The following is a 17,589-nucleotide window of genomic DNA, read 5'->3' as shown; positions in this document are numbered from 1 at the left end:
AGTCACAACAGACACTGAAATTATTGAAACCAAGTGCATAAATACCTTGTCCGCTCAAGCAGCAGAGCTCGTCGCTCTGACACAAGCCTGTATTCAAGCCACAAATAAAAGAGTCAACATATACACTGATTCACGTTATGCATTCGGAGTTGTACATGACTTCGGCGTGCTGTGGCGAGAGAGAGGTTATTTAACTTCTCACGGTGCCCACATTCAGCACGGACCCCTCATTCATGCCTTATTAGATGCAATACACTTACCCATTGCAATATCGATTATGAAATGCAAAGCTCATACGAAAATCACTGATATCATTTCTCAAGGCAATGATCTAGCTGACAGAACAGCTAAACAGACTGCTCAAACTCAAACATCCGATATGACAAAGGCAATAGTCCAGACACCAACACATTGCATGATGGTTAAGGATCCCACTCTTGATGTAATTGACATACAGACACATGCTACTCCAGACGAAATAAGGAAATGGACTGAATTAGGAGGGATCCAAACGGATCAAGGATGGATGACGAAGGAAAAATCTGTGTGGTTCCTTCCTGATTCAATGGTCCAAGTCATTATTAACACTGTCCATAGTCCAGCGCATCTAGGAGAGAAAGCTATGCTAGACAGCATTCAACATATTTGGTTCAACAAGCATTTACGAGCAGCAGCGAAACAAAAAGTTCGTACCTGTATGATCTGTTGTCAGTTTAACCCAGGAAAAAGCATCCCCGTAGAGCAGGGTGGATTTCAGCCTCCTGATCACCCTTTTGAAATCCTCCAGATGGATTACATCCAGATGGAACGATGTCGAGGATTCAAATATGTTCTCGTAGTTGTTTGTGCTCTTTCCCGTTGGACAGAGGCATACCCGGTTTCAGATTACACTGCCCCGACCACTGCCAAGCAGCTAGTTCGAGAATTCTTCCCACGGTACGGTTTACCACGTGCTGTCTACTCAGATAACGGCCAGCCGTTCTCATCCGAACTAATGAAACACGTTTCACTTCTGCTAGGATATCAGTGGAAGTTTCATTGTGTCCGACACCCCGAGGCAGCAGGTCTCGTGGAACGACATAATCAAACTTTGAAAATCAGATTGTCCAAAATATGCAGGGAGAAAGGTGTCGACTGGGTAGTAGCATTACCAGTTGCACTCTTTTACATGAGAATGGTAGCACACTCGCGAACAGGGCTATCCCCGTATGAGGTGATCTTTGGCAGACCACCAAATATGTGGGGGACGCCTATACCACGTAAAATAACTGATATTGACTGTAATATGCTGACAGATTATTTGGCCTCCTTGATGTCTGCACTACAATCTTGTCGTTCACAGGTAGCTGCAGCTTTTCCTGACAACACTGAGGTGAAACCCCATGACGTAATTCCAGGGGATCTCGTTTTAGTGAGGAACTTTGATCGAAAGACTCAGCTGGATCCTAGGTGGAGGTCGCCGCAATTGGTCTTGCTCACCACAAGGACAGCCGTGAAGATCGAAGGCAGAAAAGGCTGGGTACATTCAAGTCATATCAAGAAATTTTATGGACTACCATCGGATATAAAAACTACACCTCGTGTGTCCTCACCCATTGACTCAAAACTTCCTTTGGTTGACTCAAGTAGTCACGAACATTATAAACTAAAACTCAGATCTAATCAGTCGGGAAATTTGATTGTTTAAGTCCTCTCCAAGGTGAAGCGGTTGAATTTGTCTCTGACATGTATCCCTTAGATCTGAATAGAGGAAAAACCCGAAAAATGTTGAAACAACATGCATACTGTAAATCACTGCGTAGTCATTGCACAGTGACGTTATTAATTTTGTTTTTCTTAAGTCTTTTAATAATTATTGCAAGTATATTGTTGCACATATATTATCCTATTTCTAGACATGTTTATAATATTACTGCTGAACATTCTTTTAGCGAATTACCTCCGCATGAATTGTCATACAGATTTGCGCTGCGCAATAACACTTTTATTAGTATGTTACATCATTCCCATCAGGTTAGCAATGCTGCAAATTGTTGGATATGTGGCCGACTCCCTCCCTATCAGAACTATAAAGGAATTCTACCCCTTTTTCCATACCCGTTCACACACAACGGCTCCTGTGGAGCATGGTTTAGTTTAATTAATTCCTTAGATTCAAATTCTGCAGTTTATCAAGACAACTGGGTATGGGGAAATCTGAACTTAGCTTTACTTAAGGTCTGCCACCCCAACAAGGAGGGACTTCCCAAAAGAACAGGAACTGATCTAGAAAATGAAGTATATGGATTAGGTAACTTTACGCTTAATCTTATGATCCTAAATATCGAATCCGAAGCTACTCCAACTTTGCCCGCCATGTCAGTATTTCCAGTAAAAGGTGAATTATGTGTAAGAAAGAATGGTTCCATACATATGGGCCATAGTAGATGCACCACTGTAATAGAATTTAGTGATCAAGGCAAGTCGACATTTAGAGCTTCCCGCCATTCCTATTTTATATGTGGTCAGACGGCATATGTACGTTTGCCTCTAGATTGGGATGGTACCTGCTACATTGGATTCCTTTTGCCACCTGTTTTTCTAGCTCCTCCTGATTATCACAGAAATACTCATTTAGTACACAATAGAGAAAGGAGAGATCTCCCAATAGTCGACTACACTGAAACAACATGGGAAAAATACACAGATTTCAATAAAGGTCTCGTTCCCTATATAGGTACCGTTACTAATAGTAAGCTGATACGTAGATTGACTAGAACCCTTGAAGCAGTAGTGAACGAAACTATTTCCGCCTTAGGCAATTTAACAGAAGAGCAGTCTGCTATGCGGATTGTTGTGCTTCAAAATCGTCTTGTCCTTGACGTCATCCTGGCCGATAGGGGCGGAGCTTGTAGGGTCATCGGATCAAGCTGCTGCGTATTCATACCAGAAAATTCGCCATCTGTATATAAAGCCATAACCCGCCTTCATAAGATTGTAAGCCAGATACACCAGAATCCAGGCACCTGGACTTGGTCCGGTTGGTTTTGGAGCGTGTTATCAGCCTGGGGATGGAGAGTTCTATCCTTCCTAGGTATTGGCCTTCTCATACTATTCAGTTGCTGCTTATGCCTGCAATGTGGACCAGCGATTTGTGGTCTGTGTGCCACATCGTGCATTCCACATCAAGATTTTCATTCAAGATCCCGGAAGAAGAAAGAAGAACAAATGATGCTATATGAACAGATCAATGGATTAATGAAGATTGATATCTCTTGACGGGCAAGTAGGGGACAAGGAGGGAATGTGGAAATATGGATTTTTCTGGTCAGTTATGTCCCCTATCTTGGACCCCAACGGTTCTATGTGCATGTTACAAGTACATGTATGTTCCCTCCAGTTCCAGTTATGAAGACGCAAATACATGTGCGTCCACCGTTAACATGTCCTCTGTTGATCCGCCATGAATGGGCCGGATATTCCATTCCTAAGTACGAAAGGCCACCGCCTTTATATGGTTCACTTATGCCATTTTACAGTCCAGGCAAGTAGGCCCTGATTCTGTCATCAAGCTTTTCTTGCTTTCTGTCTCTGAAGCTCCAGTCCGAGCCTGCATCTGTGACCATGAACTTTGTCTCATCCTCTGCGCGGCTCACGATGCCTGACATCAGCTTGCTGCCTGCCAAGAACTGTATTTCACCTTCGAAATTATCTGCTCCGCTCCCTGTCCAATGCATTCCTGTCTAGTAGCTTAAGTAAACATTCTGCCAGCTACCGAGCAAAGGCCCGGCTTCTCTGTCTTTATACAAGTAATTCGTAGTCCTGTTACTATGGAAGATTCCTGCCCTCGCATCTAGTGTAGACACTTAGACGCTTGTACACGCACTAACAGTCAGTATAGTCAGTATAGAATAAGATTCTACTCCAAGAAGGCCTCTCTTTTGGATAACATAGTTCTTTAAACATAGGATGTTAGATATGATTTGGGATTAGGTTGACTTGACCCTCCAGACATCTGTCGCCACATGTAGAGCTAAATGTCAAGTCCCCTTCACCCCCTAGCTGCACGTCAATCACACGTCATGCTGCTGCGCGCGCATCTCTGCCAAGTATTTCTGCTGACATTGCGAAATTCTTTCATGGAACCACCCCATTATGACATCATGCCTGATGACGTTCCTTTGTTACGCCCAATCAAGCCCATTTTCATTACGCATGAATAATGTTATCTTCCTTATCAATTGTTACGCCTCTCGCATTTGCTCCACTGTAATGCCTATTGTATAAAAATGATTAATTATCAATAATGTATGTACTTCACTTCCTGAACCTCCGTGGTGATGGAACCTGGAGACCACGATTCCGAATCGTCCATTGGAATAAAGCCCATTCCGAACCTCTAATACCACGGATTCTGCCTCTTATTTATTGAGCTATTTTTATTATGTTCTGTATCAAATTAAGTCCCGGTAATTAAATTATTTACCACAGACCCCCATCCTCATACAGATCACCTATGGCCGTGACTCCCGCTTCCTCCCAGGCCAGCAGCTGACTCCAGTCCCCCCCATGTGGCAACGCCACATCCACAACGGGATCTCAGGAGCATAAGGGGTCCCCCCGTGTGCCCTCCTAATCAACCGTGCCCAACAGTGGCGGATCGTTCCCAACTCCGGTGGCAGGAGGGTACCTCTCAGCGGCGCCCGCAGTAGCACGCAGGACAGAAGGTGCCAACATGGGTCCGACCCGTCTTGGTCCTCCGGTCGCCTAATGTGACCCGCCACCCATTTCGTGAACCACTGAAGTTGCGCAGCATGATAGTAGGCCTCAAAGTCCGGCAGTGCAAGACCCCCCTCCGCCCTAGGCCTTTGCAGAGTGACTAACGCCACCCTCCGTCGGCCAGTTCCCCCAGAGAAACCCCGTAATCAAAGTGTTCAGCTGCGCAAAGAGCCTGCTCGGAATCCACATGGCGAGGGTCCCAAAATAATAAAGAAACCGAGGTAGAATGATCATCTTCACCAGAGCGACCCTGCCAGCCACCGACAACGGAAGGGTCCCCCAAAACTCAAAGCAGGCCTTTGCTCCTCCCACTGCCCACCCCACGTTACCCTCCAGCAGGTCAGCGGGGTCATGGTAAATCTGTGTCCCCAGATACGGTAAACACCGGGATTCCCATAAGACATCCCTCAACCCTCGATTGCTCTTGCGCCCCCGGCCTGGTAGGGAATAGACAGGACTTTTTCCAATTCACCCTAAGGCCCGCCATCCTCCCCAAGGTCTCCAGCAAGACTCGCACTCCCCGTAACGCATCCCCAGTATTCGGCAGAAACATAAGGAGATCGTCTGCATACAGCGCAATATGGTGTATTCTACGGGAAGGTCACCCTTTGAACTGTTCAAAGGAAGAGCGGCTAACTCAATGATGTGTCCAGGGTAGATGGTGTGGAATAAAGGGTTGAAGGACAATGATGTCGGTGAATGGAGGCATAAGGAACTCAGGCATTGAGTATAGAAAACAGAATTTTGATAAACAGGAAATGTTTAGTAGCCAGCTATGTGGTTGTGGGTGACTGTGGTAAAATAAGGGCACCTGTGGGATGTCAACCATGGTCAAAATATACCCAAGAGATAAAAGTGGTTACATTATTAAAAAATGCTGTGAAGACAGAGGATGGGAGAATTTGGAATAAAAGTCGGGTTGTGGTGGTTGATTCTGCTCGAATTCAACAGGGTCAAATCTACAATCACTACCCTCAACAAGGTGGTGATGTACGGCATACAGAGTCACATTCTTATTAAGGGCTCGTTAGGGAGAGGAGTCTAAGAGTGCGGAAAAAACATTGTATATGAAAGATTGTTTGTGAGGTATAGTGGTGGTATTTGATTTTGATGTTACATGATGCACAGTGTTTTTATGACCAGATTGTTATATAGTGACTCTTCTCTTATTTTTTACCTTTTTTTTAAACGTGATATTTAGGTTAGTATTTTTCAGGAACTCTCTTCATTCTTTTAACAGTCAAGTTCATTATGTAAGTTTGCTTGTGTACATAAAGGGGAAGAAGTGTGCTATGTCATAGTAGAAGGTTCTACTAGAACCCAAAGAACGTTATGTATATTCTATGTGGAGTCAGTTGACCATGGATGGCTGAGTGGATGAGGTGTATAAATTTAACCTAAAGAACACGAGAGACTGAACTGCGTATCGTTTGTATGTGGTGTATCCAACTGTTTATGAGAATATATGGATTCATGTGTGGAACAGGCATGTAAATCAATCTCAAACCAAAAAGCAGCAATTTTGTAATATAATTATTTCTTTTCCTAATTGATAAGGACCAGGTCTATGTCTTTGGCTGTCTGTGAGCATGTGTGGGGAAAGAAAAAATCAGCATAGCAGAAAGATGAGGTAAAGGAGAGAGCGGTAGAGAATGAGAGAATAGGGGAAGAGGACGGTGAAAGGAGAAAGCAGATGGGAGGAGGACACTACAGAGTGGCAGGTCAACGACGAAGACAGGTGTGTGCATTTGTATGTTCAAGAGACAACTGAGAAACAGAGGAGACCATTGTGATAGGCGTAGACATCAACACCTGTAAAGGAGATTGAGACAGGTCAGAGAGGTGAAGGAAAGACACAGACTATACCAACAGGTGATAAAGAGACAGTAGAGAGAATGACACGGGTTAGAAAGAAATGATGAAAATGGATGGATAAGAGAGAGACAGCTAAGAAAAAGAGAGCGGACAGCTTATTAAGAGACAGTTCAAAGAGATAGAGAAGTGAGACAGAAGGGGAGACATCAGAGGTGATGAAGAGGCAGACGGGTGTGAGAAATTACTCAGGGAAAGAGGGTAGATCGGTGAGAGAAGGGATCTAAAGAGATAAATAAGAAAAATGTGAGATAGATGAGAAAGCACTAGGAAGGAGACAGTTGAGAAAGAAACAGCAACAGCAGTGAGGTGGTGAAAATAGGGGAAACGTAGCAAAGTGATACAGAGACAAAGGCAGGTGAAAAAGAGAAGAGTGAGTTAGTGGGACAGAGGTGGAAGACCGGTAATAGAGACTATAAAAAGACAAGAAAGGTCATATGACGTCACTTCCTGTGATGCCATTCGAGACAAAGGGCACATGATGTCACTTCCACTACCCTTGGCATTTTGGTGACTCGACGTCTATGATGAATGCCCTATGTTAAGTCCTGATCTGCCCTACTGGGCAAGGTTCGTGCTACACAAATGGCTACAGAAAAATATAAAAGATAATTAAACACTAGCTTGCCGTCCAGCCACAGTTCATCAATCAATATACCAACCTTAATCCCAGTGTATTAACCAGTACATTTCACCCTGCTAATGAAATATTCGCCATTAGACCATGCTTCATACTTGATGCTTATATCATTCCTTTTCCTAAACCCTGTAATGAAGGAGACGTTGGCTATAAGCCCAAATTAAACATTTCCTCATGTAATTGTGTGTGCATTCACCATCTAGGCACTGGAAGTGAGGAAATTGCTTTTTATACTTCTTTTTTGCTGACTTTTCTCCTTTAGGCACTCCCTCTGAGATTCTTCCGTTGGTGGAAGCTTCACTTAAGCACAGCAGCTCGGGAAGAAAGAAAGTGTATGTGGGTAAGTATAGTAGACTAGTAAATCTTTCGCAATATCACTCATGTTTTTCATCTAATCCCACTGCTGCAGAATCAGGATGGTAAAAGATGATGTAGGGTGAGACTGAATTAATTCTCTCTTTGTTGCTTCATTTGTTGCAATGTCTGAGATATGAAGAGCAGGCTAAGATGTGAATGGGAGGCACATTCCATTTAGAAACACTTTCTCAGGTGCTCACCACCAGCCCTGCATGTTTACAATGGCCTCATCTATTGTGGCCTCTATCCGTGCTTGAGAAATAGGGGCCTGAGGGCTACCGCTTCCACTATCGACTCCTGCCATCCGATAACACAATAATATCAGTGAAAAAGGTGTCCAACTCAGGCTTCCTACTTGCATCACCAGTTAATTGTCTCTGGCCCAATTGAGGAAGCCAATGTTTAGTAAACTAAAATGAAGAGTAAGAGAAGGAAAGGCAAGGGAATGTGAGCTTGGAGTAAAATGCTAGTGTAGCAGAAAATTCCTGAGCTGAATTGAAGAATGCTCTAGGGATTCTGGCTAAGAAGAGGATTCTTGAAGGGAATTCTGAGCTGGAGAGATTGCTTCTAGAATGTTAACAGAATCATCCCCTAAAAAGAGGGGCCTGGAATAGAGATGACCTTCTAAGATAAAGAAACAGTTTTTGTAATTGTCAGTGAATAGTGAGTGGTGTAAGAAGATGAATCCAATAATTTGAAGGGATACGTGCACTAAGGAGAGGGATCTCAGCAGAGAGAGGAACTCCTTGGGTAGGTAGAGGGATCCAGGAATTGCAAACCAGAATTCTGAGTAAAAAGGGAGTGAATCTTGTGTTAAGGACAAACTTCCTGGAATAAATGGGGAATGCTGAACCAAGGAGAGGATTTAGGCGATCATAAGTGAATCCTGAAGTAAAGAGAGGGACCAGGAAATAAAGAGGGAGTTCAAAGCTGGGTAGAGGAATCATGGACTAGAAAGGTTGGTCTCAGCTAAAGAGAGATTATGAAAAGATCAGGAGTTAGGATCTAGGGAGGCAAATCCTCGAGAAAATTCTCAGCTAAGAGAGATCCTGAAGGGAATTCGAAGCTAAAAAGATGTATCCAGGAATATTATGTGAATTCTGAACTAAGCACGAGATCCTGTAAAAGCAAGCAAATTCTGAGTTAAAAAAAGGATTCAGGAATAGCAATGGAATCCTCAACTAAGATTAGAACAAGTTACCTTTGGCAATGCCTCTATCTAGCTGCAGATTCCTTACCCTAGTATATTTCCCAGGCATCAGGGCTTCTGACTCAATCCAGAAATGTTTGAGTAATCCACTTGCACACAGATATGGGGAGTCGTTTAGCTCCGCATAGCCCAGTTGCCGTCATCCGCGCTGGAAAAGACCTGCACATTGCTTATATAGGTGCCACCCCAGTGCATTGATCTCAGTTCTTGATTGTTTTTCCGCACCAGAAGCATTTAGCAAAGTTGAGGAGAAATGATAGTGTGTCAAAGCAAGGTCCTGAAGGATCTCTTCACGAAATGCAGTTTGCAGAAGGGGGAGGATGGGAGGGTCAGTAAGGACTCTCCGGATAGATAAGAGTCTCTATCAGATAAGGCATTACCAAAAGTAAGTAACTTGTTTATCTGATAGAATAGATACCAAATCAATCCCTCTGCTGACTGTGTCACACTATGAAGTCCTGGAGGAATAAACGGATAAAGTGCCTATCATGCCGGACCGGACTGTCTGGGCAGTAATGTTTGACAAATGTGCAGCAGTGCCCACGTACCTGCCTGACGAATATCTAGAACAGGGACCACTTTCACTAACGCAGTGATCTCAGCTTTAGTTCTGATGATATGAGCTCTCAAGCTGCTGCTTTTTACCCATTGGAGATGGTTCTTTTGTTAACTGTCTTACCTTTCTTCGTACAGGTAAAACGAACAAAGAGTTGATCGTCCACCGGGAAGTATTTTGTAAGATAGATGTAAAACGTAAACGCTATTTTTGGGTCCAGACGATGGAGTCTTTCCTCTTGCTTGGTAGAATGAGGGAATTGAACAAGGTAGGCAGTGTGGCAGTCTGCCCACGTGAAAAGATGTAACCACCTTTGGTAATAAGGAGCCACAGTTCCTAATGCCCAGTTTGTCTTGGAAAACGTTTATGTACAGTGGATGACCACAAAGGGCCTGGAACTCACTAACCCTCTGGGCAGATGTTATTACCACAAGTAAGACGTTTTGATGGTCGGTAGTCTTAGAGGGCAGCTGTGCATAGACTCATGTTGAGTTCATGAGAAAAGTAAAGACTAAATTAAGGTCCCATTGGGGCATAATGAAGGGCTTAGGTGAAATCATGTTTTGTAAACCTTTTACAAAACAAGTCACAACAGATGACTTAAACAGGGATGGATGGTCTGGCAACCACAGGAAGGAGGAGATGGCAATAGGGTATCCTTTAACTGTGACCATAGCAAGGCCTTGCTAGGCAACGGATAAGACCAACAAAAGAACTTCAGACATGGGTGCAGACAGAGGATCAACAGATTTTGTAGAGCACGGAGCCCCAATTGTGTCCAGGCGACAGGAGTAAATGGTTTTAGTGGAGGTATGTCTGACTGCCAAAATGACATCGCATACTTCGGGAGGGAGGTCAAACACCCTCAACTGTCGCCGCTTAACATCCACGCATGTAGGTGGAGTGTGTGCAGGTTGGAGTACAAATGAGATCCTCCCCAAGGTTCAGCCTGATCAGAGGACAGATGCTCATGCAAAGGAATTCGGGATACTACACTCTCCTTGCCCAGTCCAGGGCCACTAAAATGACTTGGGCCTGGTCTTTCTTGATCTTCTTGAGAACTCTGGTCAGGAATGGTATCGGCAGAAAGGTGTTAAAGAATGCTGAACTTCACTTTAGATAAAATGCGTCTCCGGGCAAGAGCAAACTTGGAAACTTTAGCGCGCAGAAGTGCTGACATTGCATGTTCTCGGCGGTGGTGAATAGATCTAACCAAGGTTCTCACCATTCTCTAAGGAGACCTTGCACCACCTCCGGATGAAGACTCCATTTTTGATTTGTGAGTCACTGACCGCTAAGTTTGTCTGCTGTGGCGTTCAGCTGGCCCACCAGATGTTGAACCACCAGGACTATGTTCTGATATTCCTGCCAGGTCCAGAGAGGCTGGGCCTCTTGACGCAGGGTCCACGAGCCCACTTCACCCTGCTTGTTGCAATACCACGTGCACCTGAACCAGCCTTCCCTTGATGGAATGAAGAAAGGCTTTCAGTGTCAGTCATATCTCTCTCAGTTCCAATAAGTTGATGTGGAGTTGCGACTCTGTCCACGACCAGAGTCCTCTGATCTCCACCTCTCTCAAATGGCCGCCCCAAACCATTAGTGAGTCATCTGTCACCAGCATGAGCTCTGGGTGTGCAAGAGAGAGGTGTGTGCTGTTGATCCAGGATAGAGGCTGAAACATCGGACTCATAACCGTAATATCCTGGACTCTATTGTTCTGGATGATAATCCCGAAACTGCACTGCATCCAGAATAACTCCAATGAAAAGGAGTGTCTAGGAGGGAGTCAGGCATGACTTTGGCACATTGATAGAGAACGCCAGTAAATGAAGAAGGTCTGCCGTAATCTGGAGAAGGGAGACGACTGTCTGGGGCGAGCCTTCCTCCAACAACTAGGTGTTGAGGTAGAGGAAGACTGAGAACCCTGACTTCCGCAGATGAGCTGCAACCACGCCATCACTTTTGTGAACATCCTAGTGGCAATGGTAAGACCAAAGGGGAGCACAGTGAACTGACAATGCTCTTGGTCTACCGTGAACGGCAGATAGCGCCTGTGGACAAGCAGGATGGAGATGTGGAAGTAGGCTTCCTGCAAGTCCAGCACTAGCATCCAGGGTCGTTGGCATACAGAACCTGAGCTAAAATGAGCATCTTGAATTTGTCTATTTTTAGGCAGTAGCTGAGGAGTCGTACATCTAAGATAGGACGGAGGCCCCCATCCTTATTCAACACTAGAAAGTAGCAGGAATAGCAACCATTACCAACTTCTGATGCTTGCACCCTCTTGATGGCTACTTTGGCCAGACGAGCCTGTTCTTCCTGTCGCAATAGCCAGAGGTGGTCCTCTGTCAGTCAATCGTTGGACGTGGCAAGGGTGGTGAGGCATGTTGGAATGGGAGGTCAGACCCCGCCGGACGATCTGAGGCACCTACTTGTCGAAACTTATTTTCCACCATTGGGGCAGATAGTGCCGAATCCTGCCACTAACAAGGGTAAGTATGGTGGTAGGAGTACAAACTAACAAGGCTTCTGAGTTGCAGTTGCCAGGAGGGGAAACCAATTGGGTCGACCTCTGGCTCTGGTTCTCACGAGGCCTGTGGGAACCGCATCCGTGTCCACAAATGAACTGTGATGCCTGCTGGCTCTGATGGCTAGGGAAAAATGGACATGGATGATAGCCCCTACCGTAGTCACGAAAGGGGTGGAAGGTGGATTACGGCCTTCATAGGGCCATGGTAAGCCCCAATGACCTAGCGGTGGCCCTACTGTCTTTAAAATGTTCTAGAGCTGAATCCGCCTTGTCAGCAAAGAGCTGTGTCCCATCGAAGGGCATGTTCGTAAGGGATGCCTTGACATCTCCCAAAAAGTCAGTTGTTGTCAACCAGCTAAGACATCAAAGCACCACCATGAAAGCAATGGCTCTGCCCAGCAAGTTGGTCGTATCCAATCTGCATCTGATGGTGAACTTTGCCACATCCCTCCCGTCAGCAACAGCTTGAGAGAGTATGGCCCAGGTAGCACTTGCGCAACGATATCCCACACATTATGGGAATAATATCCCAATAAGCAAGCAGTGTTAATGGACTGCAGTTCCAGGCTGGTGGAAGAGAAACTTCTCTTGCCAAAGGATTCCCTATCCGGTGGTGTGGTAGGGAATCCGTCCGGATTTAACCTGGAGCTTGAGGCCTGGACCACCAGGCTCTCAGGGGTGGGGTGCTAGGAGAGGAAGTCTGAGCCCGCAGGAGTGGGCTGTGGCAGCAGGTGATGGTCCTGTGCACAGGAGTGCCTGTGCAGGGTGTGACCCCGGCCCCAGAGCAGGACATCTGTGAGGGCTTCATTAATGGGGAGTAAGTTAAGACATTGGTTTTGACCTCAATCGTGGGCAGCATCTGCTAGAGACTACTAGCCGCAGATTCCTTAACGTAGAATTATCCCCAGGCGTGAGACTGGACCCGGAAAACTTTCTTGCCCAGCATCTCTGCGCACCGGGGGGCGGTACCCCGTGACTCCGCCTGACGTCCTCCGCGGGCGTGACGTCAGCGAGGTCACATAAGCCCCACCCTGGCACGCTGTTTTCTTCTTTTCCGCTTGCAACGCGGACCCGGATCGTGTTTCTGGCCTGTTTCGGGCCTTCTTTTTACACATAGTGTTTTCTAGGGTACAGTGTGCGAATGCCTTCGGGCTTCAAGACGTGCTTGTCTTGCGCGTGCCAGATGTCTGCGACAGATCCTCACCCCATCTGTATGTGGTGTTTAGGGGAGCACCACGATTCAACGGACTGCGAGGCATGTCAGCAAATGAAGCCAAAGTCCTGGCGGAAGCGCCGGATGAAACTGCTTTCGGCACGCATGTCCAGGTCGTCGTCGCTGCGTCCGTCCCCCACGGACGACTTCAAGAACCTCCGCTTCCGTCTCCGACATCGTCCTTCTCCCAGGCCGCAAGGGTGTCGCTCGCCTGTTGGTAAGTGTCGCAGTTTGTCTCCGAGGCCCGGTCCCCGGCCTGTTGGGGGCGTGGGTTCTCCGTGGGTGGTGCGGCCCACGCGTCGTCACCCTATCCGCCGTTCCCCGGCGCGGGGGCGACCAGAGCCCAGATGGAGGCCTATGCGGCGGCCCCGGGCCCCCCTATTCCCTCCACGCAGGCGGCTGCCTCGTCGGAGGTCAGGTTGACACCTTTTCGGCGCCGTTCCTTAGCCACCCCGGCTCCGACCCAGCCCCGGTCTCCTGCTCCGCGCGTTGTGGCGGAGGTCGTTCCAGCGTCTCCTTCGGTGCCGGTCGACATTGACCTGACGCCGGTGGCGGACTCTACGGCGCCGGGCCGACGTCGGGTCGTTGATTCGTCTTCGGATGCCCCCTCTTCTCCGGAGGTTCGGCAGCTGTTTGTTTCATCTTCTCCGGAGACGGGTCGCCGCGTCGTGGCTTTTTCCCCGGCGTCTTCTAAGGACGGCTTTTCGCCGTCACCGCGCCCGCAGTCTTCGCCGGGGGCGCCTCAGGTTCCCCATTCATCGGTCCCCCCTCCCCCTTTTCGAGCTTGGCCCTTCCTTCCTTCGGTTGGGCTAGGGGACGGCCGCCTTAGCCTGCAGCCGTCGTCCACAGAGGAACTGCTTTCCCTGCCGCGGGGCCCTACGGAGGCGAGTGCTGCCTTCGCTCGGGCTGTTTCCACGGCTGCAGGAATCTCGCGCATGGGCGATCCAGCTGCCCATTTCCCCACGGATCATCTGCTGGAGGTTCTCCATCAGGGCCCTGGTGGACGGTAGCTGCTTCTTCCATTCAAGGCTGCGCTCCACAATTCTCTTTTGGGGGCCTGGGGGCGTCCTGCAACGGGGGACCCGGTGCCTCAGCCACTTCTGTACTGCCATCGTCCTGCTCCGCATGATCCTGTCTGTCTTTCCCTCCACCCTTCTACCAGGGGCCCTCTTTTACAGACTGTCTTTCCTTCCTTGCCATCGGTGTTGTCTCCCCTGTCACGGGAGGTCCGCTGGTTAGATTTCTGGGGGCGCAACATCTTCGCCTCCTCCAGTGCTGCTTTGCAGGGCCTTAACACTCTTTGTGTATTGGCCAGAGCCACTTCTTGCTTATGGGAGTCGGCGGAGTCCCTTATGTCTTCTGCATCTCAGGAGGGTGCCTGTGTTGATCTGCGGCACCATGTGTTGGATGACCGGGAGCTGGCGGCGTTTATTCTTCGCTCGGCTCTGGACGTTTCGGAGGTGCTTGGTCATACCATGGCTACATCGGTGGCCCTTTGTCACCATGCCTGGCTATGGGATAGTGTTTTCCCTGAGAACGTTAGAGAACAGCTGGTTGACCTCCCCTTTGATGCCGTTCTTTTGTTCCACGCCCCTGCGGATTCTGCCATTCAGAGGTTTCTTGCGGGGCTTCGCCTTCCTCCTCCTCATCCTCCCAGTCAGTGACCTGACTGTCGGTCTGTGTTTTGGGAGGTGTTCTCCCGTTGTTTTCCTGGGGCCTTGTAACGGGTAGCCCAGGTTGTGTGTTCTGTATGGTTGATGTGCCTTGGGGTCCTTTTGTTGGGCCCTTGGTGCTGTTGGCTGCTGGTCCGGCCCTTTGTTGACTTGTGGTTTTGGCTGTTGGTAAGCCCGGTTGTCCCTGAGATTAGGCCTTCTGTATCTTCTTTATTGGCTGCTTGGTAAGCCGTATGCGGGTTTTTTCTGCAGGTCTTTCTGTTTTGTCCTCTGCTGCGGAAATATTTTCCTAAGAGGTGTTCCCATGGTTCTTGGGACGTTACCTACCCTGTGTGGGGTACTTGTAGCTATTACATAGCTCTGTCATGTGCTGGGAAGGTATGGTCACCCTTTTCGGGCTCCTTGCTCTCCGAAGCGTCACGGTATGTCGCAGGTGCGATCTTCTTGCCAATTGTCTTGGAGCAGCTTGCGTTAGGTCCGTCCTTCTCCTTGTTGCTACGTCACTCGGCCGGTCTGGCCTGCTGTCTGCGGCATCGTGTTGTGGCAGTTCCGCACTTTTGTCCTGTGTTTTGACTTGGTCCTCTGTCTGATGCTCCAGAGGGTTTGGCTTTCTTTGGCCTCTGTGTTCTGGTTGCCGGCTTGGGCCGTCCTCCGTCTCTCTTTCTTTTCTGCCGGTTCCTCCACTTCTTCGTGGGTCAGTATATGTGTTTCTGGCCGGCCCCTCCCTTGGGGTGTGTCCTGGCCCTCCCTGGCCTCTGCCTTCGGCTGGTGTCTGCCTTCTCCTGGGTGCGGTGTTCCGTGGTGTTGCCTGTTCCTGGCGGCGCATGCCCGTGCAGGACTGCTTGTTCTACTCACCATTGTGATCTTGATGTGTTTCCTTGCGCCCCTGCCTCTGGTTCCGCTGGGGCTTCTCGCAACGGTGCTTTTCTTCTTCCGCCCTGGCTGTTGGCGTTGGCGCCGTTCCGGCCTTGCCCGCTGCTTGCTGCCAAGGTGTATTCAGCTCTTTTCCATCTCTGTGCATGTGTTTCTAACGGTGGACCCTGCCTCTGGTTTTACCTCTTCTCAGTGGGTTCGAGGTGGCCCTTGTGTACCTTGAGGCTTTTGGGGCGCTGCCTGCCCCTTCGGGGTGTTGGGCGCTCTCCATTGATTGGGCTTATGATATCCTGGCCTTTTCCTTCTTGCTCTTGTGCCATATCCCCTACTGGGGCCCTGGTCTCTCCTGGTGGGGGGGCTCTCTCGCAGCCCCTCCTCCCTTCTGGGTATGGCTAGGGTATCTATTCTACGTTAAGGAATCTGCGGCTAGTAGTCTCTATGGGGGTCCCTTTCGTTTTCTGCCTGTTGAGCTTCCCTCCAGCTGGCTTCTCTCCAGTGTAGGGGCCTGCTTTTGCTCTTTTCCCTTTGTTGTTATAATTTCTGATCCCCTTGCGGTCTTCTACGCTGGGGGTTCTTTTGCCTGTCCTTGGTCTCCTGCTCCTTTCAGAGGCTCTGGCCCTCTTTGACTGTGTAGTCTGGGGGTGGATTGCTGTTGCTCCTCTGTTCTGGGCTTGTGGCCCTTTGCTGTGTGGTCTGTGGTGCAGACTCTCTCTCTCTTTCTCTTATGGCGCTTTCCAATGCTTGTGCCTCCAGACTGGCTATCGCCTTGGCTTGCATGGTGGTTCCACGGAGTGGTGCTTTATGCTTTCCCTGCTGTGGTTTTACTGCTGTGGCCTTCTGGTACTTTGGTGCTGCCTGGTGCTATCACCTTGGCTGTCCAATTGTTCCGCAGAGGTGCTCTGCTCTTTCCCTACTTTGGCTTTACTGTTGTAGCCTCCTGGCACCTCGGTGCCAACTGGTGCTGTTCCTCACCTTTTGTCTCTCTCTTTTTGTTTCTCTGGTTTTTTCGCACACTGTTCCCATGTTCTCCTCAGTTTTGATGTGATGGCTCCGCGTTGTGGCGCGGACAAGTTCTCCGAAGCAAACTGACGTCAGCGCGCCGGGGTGGGGCTTATGTGACCTCGCTGACGTCATGCCCGCGGAAGACATCGGGCGGAGTCGCGAAGTTTCGCCCCCCGGCACGCAGAGATGCTGGGCAAGAAAGTTTGCCGGGTCCAGTCTCACGCCTGGGGATAATTCTACGTTAAGGAATCTGTGGCTAGAATCGTCTCTACCAGATACATCGTTACCGAAGGTAAGTAACTTGTACTTCAGGTTCAGTATCTTAGCCGCCCTCTGGACCACAATTGCAAACAAATGCCCCTTCCTCCGTAGGCACTGTGGGAGAAGAGAGAAGGCCAGTGTCTGGTGAGGTGTCTAGTCCACGGGCATCAGCCAACTCCTCGTACCAGGTGTCATCGGCCGTGGACTCTGCTAGGGGGATGGAGTAAAGCAAAACCAAAGGAAATGATGGACGGAGTGTTGAACATTGCAAGCGCTCACCCCCAGTCAACTGATCTGGGTTTAATTCATCACCGTTCTTTAGCCCACTCTGCCACCCCAGTTCAGACATGGCCATATGCAAATCAGTCTGACCCTGTGCCTCATGGGAACAGTCCAGCCCGAACTGCCAAGCCATGTCTTCCCTGGACCGGAAACAAGCTTCCTAGGACCGGTTTCTGGCATTTCAGCCGTCTTCAGCCAGGCTTGCTTGAATCCAGTGGCAAAGTGAGCAAGGGACTCACGTCTGAGCATACCCTGCCAACTTATGGCGAACAAAGCAAAACCAAAGGAAATGATGTACGGAGTGTTGAACATTGCAAGCACTCACCCCCAGTCAACTGATCTGGGTTTAATCCATCACCGTT

At 48.5% G+C, this 17,589-nt stretch overlaps 1 pseudogene across 1 annotated transcript in view; it reads left to right on the top strand.

The window, feature by feature from the left end:
* LOC146816444 (ATP-binding cassette sub-family C member 10-like) overlaps positions 1-17,589 on the top strand; it is an 839,384-nt pseudogene that overhangs the window by 351,467 nt on the left and 470,328 nt on the right. The window contains exon 10 of the transcript XR_014962842.1: positions 7,533-7,610. The product of XR_014962842.1 is annotated as an ATP-binding cassette sub-family C member 10-like (transcript). The remainder of the gene's footprint in view (positions 1-7,532; positions 7,611-17,589) is intronic.

This window comes from Triturus cristatus, chromosome 6 (assembly GCF_964204655.1).
Source record: "Triturus cristatus chromosome 6, aTriCri1.1, whole genome shotgun sequence".
Lineage (NCBI taxonomy): Eukaryota > Metazoa > Chordata > Amphibia > Caudata > Salamandridae > Triturus > Triturus cristatus.
This window is presented reverse-complemented; position numbering and strand designations above follow the sequence as displayed.